At 39.2% G+C, this 14,749-nt stretch overlaps 1 long non-coding RNA gene across 2 annotated transcripts in view; it reads right to left on the reverse strand.

The window, feature by feature from the left end:
* Window positions 1–14,749, reverse strand: part of LOC137476382 (uncharacterized) — a 32,795-nt gene that overhangs the window by 8,029 nt on the left and 10,017 nt on the right. For both annotated transcript variants that reach the window (XR_011000331.1, XR_011000330.1), the window contains exons 2-3: window positions 7,255–7,368; window positions 454–4,919 (exon numbers count right to left, since the gene is read on the reverse strand). This is a non-coding gene — a long non-coding RNA (uncharacterized lncRNA). The remainder of the gene's footprint in view (window positions 1–453; window positions 4,920–7,254; window positions 7,369–14,749) is intronic.

A 14,749-nucleotide genomic window follows, 5' to 3' on the forward strand; every position in this document is an offset into this window, starting at 1 on the left:
CTTCCTTTGAAGTTGTTTAAAGGGTATTATGTGAGTAAAAGTATTACTATTAACTATTAAACTAAAATTACTAATTACTATTACTACTAAACTATTACTATTAATGAAAAGTATTACTATTAACTATTATTACTATTAATATTATTACTATTAATATTAATTTTTGACTTCTAAATAATAATGTGACTTTATTCCATCCAGTTCATCTGATCAGTATCAGAAGTGATCCTTCTCTTATCTACTATACTGAAAGACCACTTCTGATCCTTGTGAGTACCAAACAGAATCTTTATGTTAGCCTGGGAAACTTTTGGAATATGGATATTACCTCGGAAAACGAATCTTTGTAGAAATGACAGCACAACTTCTGAGATAACAGGAAGCCCACGAGTCACAAAATACTTAAGCTTTTCCTTAAAATAGCTAAACTGCAGTGAAGAAGTACTAGAGTACCTTCCAGTTCAGTTTCAGCGCTCAGCGTCATGCCATGGCAGTTTTATTTCACTTCTCTGGGTTGCTGGGCAAGGAAAAAGCCTTTTGTAGACATTTTGAATGATCAAAAAACCTGCTCTTGCCCAGAGAAGCTCTTCCACCTGGGAAAGGCATGGCAGAAGGAGAGAGTTTGTCTTAAATACCTACTAGGGCTGCAGGGACACGGAAATCTGCTGAGCAAGGCATGGAAAAATGCCACAGGTGAGAAGAGGCACAGACAGCAAAAATGAAAGAACAGCTGGGCTTCACAGGTAGGGAGGTGGAAGTTACATGAAAAACAAAACAATTCCACCGATAATTGAAGGAGAGTGCTGGGGATTTTCTGGAGAGTAGAGGCCAGCAGCATTTGTGTAACTGCACCAGTAGCAGCACAAAAGACTGGGATTATCTAGGTAATGGCATCAGAAATGCCAGATCTGGGTAGAGATGCAGCAAAACTGGGACCAAGATGAAAAGCAAGAGAAGGAAAAGACTGGATAGGAGAAAGGGAAGTATACCAGCAGGAAAAAAGGGACAGGAAATGGGAAAGAGGATAATAAGGTATGAAAATCATGTTGCCTTGGAGTGCTTGCTGGGAAGCATTCTGTTCCAACACCTCAGCCTAAATCAGGACCATCAAAGCAAAGCTGCTGCTCTGGCCATGCCACACAGCCCAAACCAACTCCCATGGTTAGGAGACACAGGAGGAAAGCGATCCTTTGCCTGACAAGCGAGGGAACACCCCATCAGACAGGGCAAGCACCTGAATATTGTGACAGCAATGGTGCTACCCACTGCCTCAGAAGAGCCTGAGTATTTGTGAGTCCTCCCACTCCCAGTGAGCTCAACACTATTGTGGCAGTTACTCCAACATCGCTGAATCCAGCACAGTGCAGAGACCAGCTCAAATATGCTGCTGTTATCAGTGCCCAAGTTACCAGATGAACAGAGGGCTTTATTAACCAAAATTAAACAAGAACAACGCCACTGAGTGCAGGAACATGCACTCATGCAACAGATTTAGAACTCAAAACTCCCTTCAGAACAACAGATGTCGGGGTTTGGTGGTTTTGAACCAGTACATCTCAGCACAGATTTGCAAGCATACACCCATATTTAAAAAAACAAAACCCCAAAACCACACAACCAAGCCCTTGTGCCATATAGTAAATATTTTATTATCCATTTGATCTAGAGTTTTGAATTTCCTTACTGCCAGTGGAGGAGAGTTACACCATCACTGGCTGCCAAGAGCATACCATTTATAGAAAGACCTTGATAACTAACACTTGGAACCAGCATGAGGACTACTCCAGATCCTTCCAGCATGCTTTACAAACCAGTCTGAAACTGCATTTTAGATAATCTTTAATCTGGATTAGCTCTCAGCAACATTTTGCCTCAATGGACAAAGAACATGATTAATTCAGTATGTTATATTCATCACAGCTTGGCTCAATTTAGAGTTCCGCCATCCACTTAAACCTGACATGTTTCCTGGCTCTATATAAATGCCAATTTTAGCCAAATCTGACTTGGATTTTAGTAAGAACACATAATTTGTCTGTCATTCTCAGAAGCAGAAAGAACTGCCAGTGGCTGGCTCTGCATATTCATAGTTACTTCACGTTTTCCTCTATATTTCTGAACATCCTGTTTTATGGAGTTTGTGTAAATACATGGGTGAGCATCTGCACCACAGGCTGGTGGAACTGTTAGTAACTCATAGGGGAAAACATCTTTCCATCTGAAAGATGCTGTTCCCACACTTTGCTCAGAAAGGATCACTTTCCATCACACAGATGTTTTTGGCCTAAAGCCTCTTCTCAAACCACCTGCAATGCAGCAGTACAAGCAGCAGAGACCTGTAATGAAGACAAATAAGGTCAACTGAAGAAAAGGGGCCTTATTTGTTCTAACTAGAGGAGAATAGAAACCACTGAGTATGCCCAGAGCTTGCTCGTCCCACTATTTTAGGCTACCTAAGCAATGACAGGCAAACAGAATCTGACATAGGAAATGTGAGAAAAACTGGAACAACATAGTTAAAACAAACCCCTAAATTAATGGAGAAATCTAAAGAACAACTCATAAAAAGTGTTTATCTCTAAATTAATCTAAGAGTCTACCTTCAGACACTCTTCATTTTTCTTTATTCTTTAAATGAATCAATTTATAAATACATGGATCAAATTATCAAAGGCAACATAATATTATTATTCCGTGTTTGATGGGACAAGACTGTTTTCTGACACTGCTTACACTGCTTGGTTGAAGTGGAATGGTCATTGTATTGGAAGTTTTCCAAAGAGCCTTTGCCATTAGAAAAGAAGGGAAGTTTGTCATGTGCCCTTTCACTGCACTTTTCCGAGTCAAAGAAAAACCACACAAACAGTCTAAGGAGGCACCCTGCAGGCTCAGTCCTCTCAGACACTGCAGAATCAGCTGCAGCTACTTAAACGCAGTTCTGGAAACAGCACTGAACTGCAAAGGCACTAAGGTACACCACCCTCTCTGTGTTTGAGGAGCAGGAGTCCTTCTGAATACACAGCAAACCAGACATTTATGAGCCAGGATCAAGCAATGGAAACAATATTCTACCACAGCAAGAAACCATCAGGATTTCTCCCACTGTGTGCTGCCGGGGTCTGAAACATCAATCTGGAAATGCTGCATACAGAATTCTTGACTTAAATTTGTGCTGCAGCCCCACTCAGCTTTTTTGGAAAGGCTTTGTGCAACAACTACTACTGAAAACAAACAAACAAACCAACCAAAACAAAACAAAGACAGAACTATTTTCCCCAAACCCCCAGACATTTTTCTTAGGTCCAGGAAATGCAAACAAACCCAGAGATTTTGAGATCTCTTCTGTATGTTGGAAACGTTGCAGGTGTTTGATAATCCTCAGTTTAGTCAACAAAAAGAGCCCTAAGGCAAACTTCAGAGAGTTCCAGTGCTATTTTTAAAAAGCAGAGTACTCCTGAAACAGGAAACTGCTCTCTACTGGTTGCCAAGAGTGTTATTAAAGAATAAAGGAGTTAAGTCCCAGAAATGTAATGAGAAGGATTATTGCAACGTGAAGCCACCCTCATGAAACAGATTATATCTGGAAAAGAATTCAAGTCCCATAAGAAACCAATGGAAGCAAGTTTCAAAGTGATGGCAAAGTAATTTTCTTTCACATTACTTAGCTAATTTAAATGAATTAAACCATTAAATTAACAAAACACATTTTGAACTTACAGTGCTTTCTTTAAACAAAGTTTTAAATCTCACTGGATTAAAACATGGTCTAAAGGTTAATTAGTTTTAATTGTCACATTAAAAAACAAACCTTTATCTTAAGGTTTATTTTAATGTGTTAGGCCCCATCCTCCCATTCCATCTCCTACATTATCACACCAAGACCATGTGATTGAACGAAAAATGAGCTACTGCACCCTAACAATGAAGTCCTCAATGTCCAGTAAAACCAGCATGGAGAAAACAGGATGAGAACAACTCTGATAGGAGAAAAAGAAGAGACAAATTCACATGTATAAAAGTATCAGAAAATATCTAAATTTGGAGTTTATTCTGTCAAATATAACTAGCATCTTACCAACTACTTATTTTTTTTAAGTATTTCAGGGGACACCATGTGAAAACTGATCATTTGAATATTTATGCTCACATGCACAACCATAAAGCAGCATGAGGATCAGCCATGGAAATCCAGATAAAAATAAGAGTTTAGCATAACCTTTTTTTTCTGCTTATGCACACTGTAAAGCAGTAGGAGACAGGGAACTTTCAATAACTCTTTACAACTGCTCAATACAGGTTCTCCTATAAAGGTGAGTTAAGTGATCCCAGCAGTGTCATTCCTGCCAGTGGCACCATAAGTAACAGCACTGAAGTTAATGAATCTCACCAGTTCAAGGAGGGTTTCCACACTCAGCTGTGTGCCCTCACTCTGTCAATCTGATTAAACTCCACTGACACGGGAGCTAATCAGCTCCTTGCAGAGTTCTGCTTGTACCCGTGGCCCCTTGTGAGGTTATCTGGGACAAAGGAGGTCATTCATGTCACAAGGAGGTTCTTGGGTGCCTGCAGTTTCCAAGTCACCCTGGCCCAAGCATTTCTGCAGTTCCTAACTACAGCTTTTCTAACCACCCCTTTGGCAACCTCTGAAAATGTAAGAATATGATCCAAGCCAGCTGTTCTGTCTACCTGTGTTAGCATTAACTGATTTAGGACTTTCTAGACAGGAATCATAATTACCCGAATCAGGCCATAGTTTACAGTTCAGCCTCTGATTCAACATGAGTTTCAAAGCCCAAAACTCCAACAGAAAATAGGCTTAAAACACCTCATGACTCTCATTTGAGTTAATAGTCCAATCATGATTCACTTTCTTTCCTGTTTGTTGGATTTGATCTGCAGCCTGAGCAGCAGCACAGTTGCTTAATTAATAAAGTAGGAAGGAAAACACAAATACTGTTAAATCTTAACGAGCAAAATGAGCTTGTAATGCTATTGTCCGAAGGTAAGCTTGGTTTATGTCCCTTGGTTCAGTGAACTAGGAAAACTTAGGCTGACTCAATTGTACTTCTTACAGCATTAGCAATAATCCAGCCAGCATCACGCTGCACAAGAACGGCCACAAAACCTTCCTGACAGCCAGTTTCTCTTGGAGCTCACTGCAAACCTGTTAGGGTATTTAACATTCCTGTTCATGCAAAACCCAATGCACTTCAACAACTTCAAGGTCCAACTTTTTAAAGAGTTTGATTGTTGTTGTTCACAATTCCAGTTTTCCAGGTTCCATAGGTCAAGTGTGAACTTTGCCTGGTGAACAGAGGCTGTTACACCAGAGGGAGGTTGGTGCACATCCTCCTCCCTCTATGTGGGAACTCTTACAAATCCTATTAAGTTATGTCCATTTCACAAATATCCTGATGCAGCAAGCCAGGTTCATAATCCAGATAAAATCATCATTGGAGAAAAAGTCCCCACTAAACCCAGTAAAATAATCCATGCAATGACACTGGATTTACCCCTCAGTATGACAAACGTTCCTCTCCGTAACCAGATTTACAGATTAGCACCACAGAAACTTCAAAGTGTTCCTGCTGCCCATCAGTACACAACACATCCAGCATTATTTTACACACAATCAGTTTGGTTCAAGTGAAAAGGTCTGCTACAACATCTGATTGATAAACATCATGCACGGCATGGATTTTCTTTTGGAAAGCTGGTATTAAAAATGCTTGCAAAACTTTCAGCAAGAAAAAATTTCAGCAGAAAATATTTTGGGGGCAAGGGGCGAAACACAGGAAAAACCCAGAGGTTTTTTTTCATACTTTTAATGCAGTTACTGTCAAAAAAGGCCTGCCTTGTGTATGAGGAGAAATTTTGTTCCTGTGTGCTCCTATGTGAGGGTATAGATTGTGGCTTCTGCTCTCCTCTGTTTAAAAATGCCTCCCAACCCTCTGCATCAAGCTTTGACCCACACTCACGCCTGCCTCCACGGTGTTGATGGAATTGTGTGGGAAGTCACTTTACAAAGCAGACAACTGAAATACTTGAGTTGAAGGTATGAAGAGAACAGCTCAGTGTACAAAAGAGGAGCTCAGTGGATAAATCATCTTCCCAGAACGTAAGAGAAATGCCAAACAGGATTTACATCCAAATATTCCCTTCCATCATATATCAAGCATCATATATCAAGCAGTGATAGATTTTTTTTTCCCCTCCAGGAAATCTCCAGTTTTATAGTTTTTTGTTAAAAACTGCAGATGAACACAGCAAAGGGTTAGGGGGGATGGTGCCCATGGGCAAATTTCTGTCTGAGAAACAGTATAACAACAGGGAAATAAATATTTTCCTAAAAGGTTCACAAGTCAGGAATGTCAATTTTCACCTGTGCCTAACCAAAAAAAAAAAAAAAACAAAAAAAAAACCAAAAAAAAAACCACCCCAAAAAAAACCCACCAAAAAACCAAAACCAAACAAACAAACTAAAAGAAACAACCACAAAAAATAGGTAATAACTAAGTTGTTTTGATAATTTCTTTAGATCTTTCTACCATGAAGACAGGGTGGATGGTGTAGACTTTTGACTCATTTGCCTAGGAACACTGGCCATTTCTCTTTTGCACTGAGTCATCTAGAATAAAATAGAGCCACACAAATCAAGTCTATAATTTCCTGGAAATCTTTGAGAATAATGTTATAGGAACATCAACAAGAGATCTGCAGAAAGAAAGGATCAATCTCTTTTTGAGCTGGGAGGAAAAAAAGTGACTAGAAATGTCAAAAGTTGACAGCTTTGCCAAAAAGGAACCTAAATCTTCTGAGCTGATGTCAGCTGGCATTTCTGCATTTCTAAAAGAACAAACACTAAAACCTCTGGAGTTACATCCTAGTTCCACAACACTGATTTCCTGATGAGTGTTTAAATGTCAAAAGCTACAGAGAAAAGCTGAGAAACTTCCTGCAGAGCATATGATGCAAAGCAACAACATAAATGACACATTAAAGCAACAACACAAGTGTTTCCTGTTCCTCATGGAGAAAACAATGGAAATGTAACAAGGACAGACAACTGAGCACACTGATTTTACAATGTTTGATTCAGTAGCCATGCTTCTTCCTTTTCTTATTAATTCTACTCTTATTGGAGGCCTAAGGGAGAAAAAAGTCCATATCTTCAGAAAGAAAATAATGTTGGTAGAGTAGGATCATTTTCTGCTCTTTCATCCATTTCAAACCAGAGAAGCTGGTTCCTCTTACCTTCTTTCCACTGTCAGCTTCCCCACAGCAGGAAATGATTAGTAGCCTGCCAATTATTTTCCTGATGACAACTTAAGAAAATCTTCAGGACTCCCAATAAGACACTGAATGTACCTTAAGAGGTGAAATAATGAAGTAAAAAAAAAGTCAGTTCTATATTTGGGCATTTCTGGGAAATAATCATAACCCTGAATTGTAGCAAACAAGTGTTGGTTAAAAAGGAGGCGGATAAAAAAATCCCCAAAACTCTGCTCCTATTGAATCATCAAATAAAACAGATTGGTTCTAAATTATGCATACAAAGGCAATAAAAAGGAATAAAAATGCAAACTTTAAATACAAGAACAAATAAAAGATGGCATCTCCGATCAATACCAATTCCTAAATGCCAAGACAGCCACAGGGGAGTCAAGGTAAGCTGGGACAGTGACAGGCTGGTTGGGAGGTCCTTAACACGGAGCAGACTCCAACCAACGTACCACATTCACTAAAACAGCGGATGAAAACACATAATTGTGCTGTAGATACCATTTTTAAAGCAAGATGCCCTATCCTTCCATCTCTTCAGGGATCTACAAGCAGAACTAGGAGTCTGAATAATTAGTTTCTTTTTATTTTTGCCACTTTGCCCTCCTTTAAGTGTCGGCAGGCTTACATTATCTAGCAGTAACATACTCCTGAGCTCTTACCTATATTTAATATCATAGATCGTTCCAATGAAACAGAAATATATTGATTTGTATTGCTGTATTTCCTGTTCCAGTTCAAAAAAATTGCAAGGTTAATTCCTGTGAATTGTACTAGATTTGCCAGGCATGGAGAGGGAATTTCTCCAGCTCTTCACACAATTATCACCTGCTAGACTGCAGTGATTTCATTTGACCCGTGTATCCTAATCCTGTCCCAGGGTGAGGATTTCTAAGTTGACACCTATACACAGTTTAACTTTAATCATTTAGCCTGTGAAGTCATTAAAAATGCCAGTCAGAGTAGTGCTAGTCAGAACAGGATTACATGGGCCATAAATAAATCCAGTGCCTGCATTCCCTCACTGTGGTGTCAAACACACCCACGCCTTGTGTCCTGCTGTTCCACATTTCCTAGAGCTCCCGCGAGCAGCACCATGAACATCTCTCCCCACCTACAATTCAGGAAATTGCTGATGCTTCAGGTACCACTGCAGCTGCCTCCTTTCTCTGCCGGGTACAAAGAGCACAGGGCTGGGGAGCAACACTGAGCTGCTTTTCCTCATGGGAATATTTTCTCCTGAGCTCAACTAAACCATTTCTCCTAGACTGCTCTGTGTCACTGTTATAATCATTCCCACCATGAATTGGGACACTATTTGTGACAAATACTTTCCAGCCTGACTCTTAGCAACAAACTCCTGTACTAGCAGAGATTCACGGTGCTCCTGATCCGTGTTTGGATCCCTGCCTGTGGGAGGAAAATTCACATGTGACCTAAAAACATCCAAATGCCACTTTTTATGAACTTCCTGATGAACTGTTGCATGATTCAAGGAGAGGACAGGGGGAAAATATAGTTTCCATTGCTGTCCAGGGAGACTCTTGCCATTCATTTTCAGGGAAGGAGATAAGATCTAGTCCTTCATATATATTGTTTATTTTCCTTGAAGTATGTATTTGTGAACATTTTTAAGCCTATATTTAAGTTCCCTTTTCTTCCAGGCCTTTATCTGGTTAGTTTAGATGAAGCAGCTACTCTTCAGAAACTGTCAAATAAATACTAAATTTTTTTCAATATACAGACACCACTTATCTCATTGCTATTGTTAAATATCAATTTACACTCAAAACCACCGTAAGATATATTCCCAAATGCAAGAAAGCATCTAGTTAACATCTAAAGAAAATGCTAAATACCCTGTTCCTGAAGCATAATCAAACTTAACAAAGCAGTAGTATTCAATGGAATATGATCTACATGATGACACTGGAAAGCATCTCTGTATCTCCAGCTGAGCTCCAAGCCTGCATGACTCTGTCAGGTCCTCAGGCTTCCCTCAGGCACGGTGCAGACAATATTCACACACTAAGGGATGCTATTCCAGCATGGAAACAAATACCAATCACAGTCTGTGCGATTATCCTCAAATCACACCTTATAAGTTGCACACAATTTTGCCCTCAATGTAATATATGTAAAGAAATCATTTTTTCGTAAGTCTTAATGTGCACATAAACAATCATAGCAAGTATTGTGAATACAACAGAAATAGACCCGTGAAAGCTTTTCTTTATAAAAACTGGTACCAGAACTGTTGTGAACAGCTATAACGTGCTGTTCAGTTCATGTCCCTCTCTTTTGCCAGAAAAGCAGGGGAGATCACGTTTACCAAGTTCTGCCTTTCAGTAGGAAAATCATGACTGATATCAGGATGACTGATATCAGGATGACTGATATTATGAGCTACGCACACAACTGAACCAATCAATTCACATTTCAGTGCCTAACACAAACATATGTTCAGGATAAGATTGAATAACCACAGTTTTAAAAATGAGTCAATTATTTATAGACACAGATGAAAGGTCTACTATTACATATATTAAATATCTGATGAAAGAAACCCGAGGGGGTATTTTTCCCACTTGTACCTAAAAGCCTAAATATTCAAAGTGTCTCTTCTCACCTGTAAATGCCTGCTTGAGCAGACTGTGTCAGCTTCTCGTTTGTAGTGAATGACCCAAATGCATGGCCTAAGCATAACTCTGAAGGCTTAAACTGTGCAGAATATAATTATTTCAAGACAAACATTTTATTTTGTACTTAAAAATTTAGCAGAACTTGGACAGTTTACAGAATGCAAATGCTCTGCTTTTTATGATTCTTTGAAAATTAATAGATACAAGAAATGAAATTAATTTTTTTAAAGTACCTTGTACTTTTACCTCTAAACTGGAAAATTCCTTTCAGCAAAAGACCAGGCTTAAAAACACTGCTGCAACAATTACCAATAGCCTCTCAAAAATGAACCAGACTGTAGGGTACGAGGTGTAATTTTGGTTCCTAAATACTCAGATAATACCATCAAATACATTAAGGATAATTATCGCCAACATTTTCAATGGAAATGTCAAAGAAAACTGAATATTAAAAGCATATTTTTTCTAATAGAAACAAAGTCTGTATAGGAGTAACATGAAACCAAAGAGGCTGTATGTGGTGACCCTGCGTGAGCAGCCATCTCTCCCTTTAGCAGACACTGAAAAGAAATCAGCCTAAAAGACCAAGGAAGGTCTTGGTCTTGGTCTGCTTTTGTGTGCTCAGTAACTCGCAGATGAGCCTGGAATACAAACACACTGATTTGGCATTTTGGGACATACATGGAGGAAATGCCACTGACAATTGAGAAACGAAGTTAAAACAGATTGGGACACTTAACCTCTTTCTTTAGGCTTGTGTCAGCTGCTTGCAGCAGCTCTGTGGGAGCAAAACCCAGCATGGTACAGAGCTTCCAAATTCATCCACAGGGCTTTCCTTCCAGCCCACGTAAGTGTTTCCTGTGGTATGGGTACAGGGAGGAGAGGGAGGACCCTACATCCATATAAATTCGATCCCCTCTGCTCTGACCGTGAATCCAAGTCTCGTGACAAAGACATGAACTTCACGACTCACCTCAGAGGAAGGTTAACTTCCAAGCTTGTTCGTGACAAATATATTCTGACATTGTGGCTGTCACACTAAAGAGCCAAATTTCTGAGTTGTGTCATTGAAATGTGGTCGTTTTGTGCTGTTCTATGCAACCCTGAAGAGAAGTGCAAAATAAAACACCACAGAACCAGGAGCATCCTGTGACAGCTTAAAGAAACGCAGGCAACCAAAACCCTATGTGTGAGATATTTTAAATTGCTGCTTCTGATAGAGCATTACAGAACATCAATTAATAAGCAGTTTAGCTCATTGGCATAACCCAAAATGACTTTTGAGAGTGTATTTACTAGGGTCAAGTCTCTCTTGTACACTGAATTTACAAAAGCAAGTGGTGGAAAGGAAAGCAATGTTGTCCACTCCATGCCAGCCACTTCTGTATTTGGCTGTAGAAAACATACAATTGCAAACAAAAAAACCCCAAACAGATTAAAAAAAAAAAATTAAACCCCACAAAACCACAGCTCCCCCCCATAAAAAACATAGTAGTAAGCAAAGAAACAAAATAAGGAAAGGTTAGATATCAAATATAAAAAAAAAAAGGAAATTTATTGTGGAGTATCAGGTCTCCCAAGCACAGGGGAATTGTTTGAAATAGACTCATGAATACATTCTCTTAATACCTGAGAATTTCATCCAAGAGCATCTCTACACTGTTAAGTTTCACAAATTCATCACCCCTTCAGAAATATGCTAGATCACACAAGTAAAAGCTAACTCAACGTATCATCATCACTATCTTTAGCACTTCCTCTCCTTAAAAAATACACTTAGAACCATGAGGTTACATAAACATCTTTTAAAAAAACCAGGCAAACCAACAGGTATCAGGTTGATGCAGACAACCCCTTAGTGTTAAGCTCCCACAGACCTAAGCTAAGAGTGACATCCAGTGGAAACAGAGTCTACATCCTCTTGGTGGCTGTAGCTGAGATCAAACCTATCATATCACAGACGTGATGAATATGAATATCACGGATGTAATGAATATTCAGAAAGATTTGTCTGTCTTGTATTATATATGTCACTGGGAAGGCAAAGGTGTGCAAGAATGAAAAGCAGTATTGGATTTCCACAGAGATGGCAGCTGTGCCACATCTTGATTCATTTGGTCAAAGAGACAAAATTCTTAATCAATGGTTCACCAAAACAAATTATGTGCCTCAGAGTTCACTGAAAGCCAGGGAGATTTTGCACATAAAAACTAACAAGCTTCTGATGCTATATTTACACAGGTATTTATTGTCATTGATAATAAAGCTATCTTGGGTAATACTCTATCCAATTTCCTAATGGCAATTAATATTATGAGGTAAGAGAGACACTGATGGAAGCTGCTATGTTTTGATCAAATGGAGCTGAACTGGGAACAAGCTGAGTAAATGCTGACAAACTGATTTTTTTTTTTTTTTAAGCAAGATGGAAAAGAATCCCTTGTATGTGAACAAGCCAGTTTCCCCAATTCATCTCTTTGGATGTACACCCTTCTGGACTGAAGGACAAAAACCCAAGGAGTCACATTTCAGAGTCACAGATACTTTCCTCTGTGGGAGATGTATTTAAGCACAGGGGGATGTGCTCCGTGTCACCAGCAACCTTTTCCCCACTTTCTTTCACACACAGGAAGGGAGATCAGCCATCCATGATGCTGTCCTCCCCCACCTCCTCAGGTGCCCCCAACAGTTCCAACACACTGGCCCTCGCTCCATTATTCCCTGAGCAGACTAGGAAGAAAGCTTCCCAGCACTCTGGCTCCATTTGCACTATCTGTTTCCCACTTTGCTTCGTGTTAGAGTCAACACATCTTGAGAGAAAGGATTGGGGTAAGACAGGGTTTTTGCTTCCCATCACATGCCTGCAGCTAATGGCTCTTACCATACAGGCCTCACTTCTGCAAACTCATACTTAAATCAAAGTCTCACAGAAATCTGGTAGGTGCTGGAGAGTCTCCCTGGCCCTGTCAATAAAGGACTCAGCTGATAACAGGCACTGATAAAAGACAAAATAGGCAAATTACCATATGGTGATTGTATGAATTTCTGTGCTCCTGAAAGAATGTTCACTTCTGATCCCAGCTGCAAAGTAAACCCATACTAACTATAACTAGACAGGGGTTTGTGCCTAGGCAACTTGAAAACCCACAATCAGGAGCTCTTATTCAGCTGCTCACTACCTCTGTCCTGCATATAATATTGCCTCTGCAAGAAAAAAATGGTAGTATTCCACTTCAAGGTTTCATAATAACCATTTGCAGGGTATGGCAGTAATATTCTTCCTTTGGGGTATTCATCTTTACAATATTCCAAAGCACATCTTCAAGTACTTTTCCCAATATATTCCCCGGCTTCCAAATCAAATAAGCATCAATAAAGTAAAAATAACACTTATATTTTCTAGCATTCTGCAGTAGATTGCATATATAAAAAGATACTGAAGTAATTAGTGTTGAGTGTTTTTCTAAATTCTTAGACAATTAAAGCAAGAACACCATAGTTTAAGAAGGCACCTTTCCAGTGCTTAGCTTTCTGTTCACAGAGTTTAGTCAGGGCTTAGTGTACTGGCAATCTCTTTATTAAATGAAATTCTCTTTTTAAAACAGTAATTATGCATAGTTTTTATAACAAAAATAACTATGTATAGTACCAGGTACTGTAGCATAAATGTGTGTGTGAGTGATGTTCATTATTCAGAGTAAATCACCCTACACAATACTCTTTCCATCAGTAAATAGTAAAATTATTTTCATTCAAAGTGTCCTTAAGAGTTGTAGGAGTAAAGCAAATGTAACCAGATGATCATTGGCACTATCCAAGAGCAGAATTTCACTCCACAAAATTAGGCTTTATAGCCAAAAAGTACCAGCCTCTCAAAGACACAACAGATGAGGTGCTCATCTGCAGACACAGAATCTCCTGTCTCGTCAGGATGTGCTCTTTGTGTAATATTAGGAATTACTAAACGGGCAACCAGCTGTGGGAGTGCATGTCATAACCAAGCAATACTGCAAAATGCAGGAAACAGAGTGAAAACAGAGCTCTGAAATATTTATTCACCTGTAACAAACCGAAAGCATGCAGATCTAATTAATGCACTGTAGATGGAGCTGGTTAAACCACAAATATGATTGAAAGTGTGAGATATTAGAAAGATCTTTCAGAGATAGAAACAGTGGCTATAATACTTAAGAATGATAATAAGTCCCATTTTGATGGGAAAAATGGAAGACACCTTGGAAAAAAATAGAAAGGCGTGCCCGGATGCACTGGGTACACTGTAAGTGGAATTTTTCTCAGTAGAGGGGATAAAAGCAGTTCTTGATTACTGAATCCCTTGAAGGCAAATTGTCACCTTTTCCCCCATCCATTTAAACCTCAGTCCTGCAGCTAGAGCTGCATAAAGAGGCATTTACTCTCTTTGTACCGCTCTTTCATTTTGGTGGGAGACTTCAGTGGAAAATATACCAACCTTAATATCTAGTACAATTCAAGAAATATTCTAAGGATAGAAGTATAATCTGCTTTTTGACAGAATTTGTCAAAAGCCTGCTGTTGTCTCACTATAATTGAAAGCAGCCTGGAAAGTGAAAAAACAGGCCTACTTCTAAAGCCAGAAATAGTTACAGAAAAACAAAAAGGAATCATGGACCTAGTAGTGAACATTGAGCACATGTTAAGGTGCATTCCTGGTCATTTTTGTGTGGCTACCTGAGCAGCTACAACATGGCAAGTACAGCTTAAGAGTCAAAATAGCATATTGAAAACAAAGGGCAGTTCTTCCATTGCTTTAAAGCAACCAGTCCATTTAAATCAGTAAAGAGCTG

This window comes from Anomalospiza imberbis, chromosome 6 (genome assembly GCF_031753505.1).
Source record: "Anomalospiza imberbis isolate Cuckoo-Finch-1a 21T00152 chromosome 6, ASM3175350v1, whole genome shotgun sequence".
Classification (NCBI taxonomy): domain Eukaryota; kingdom Metazoa; phylum Chordata; class Aves; order Passeriformes; family Viduidae; genus Anomalospiza; species Anomalospiza imberbis.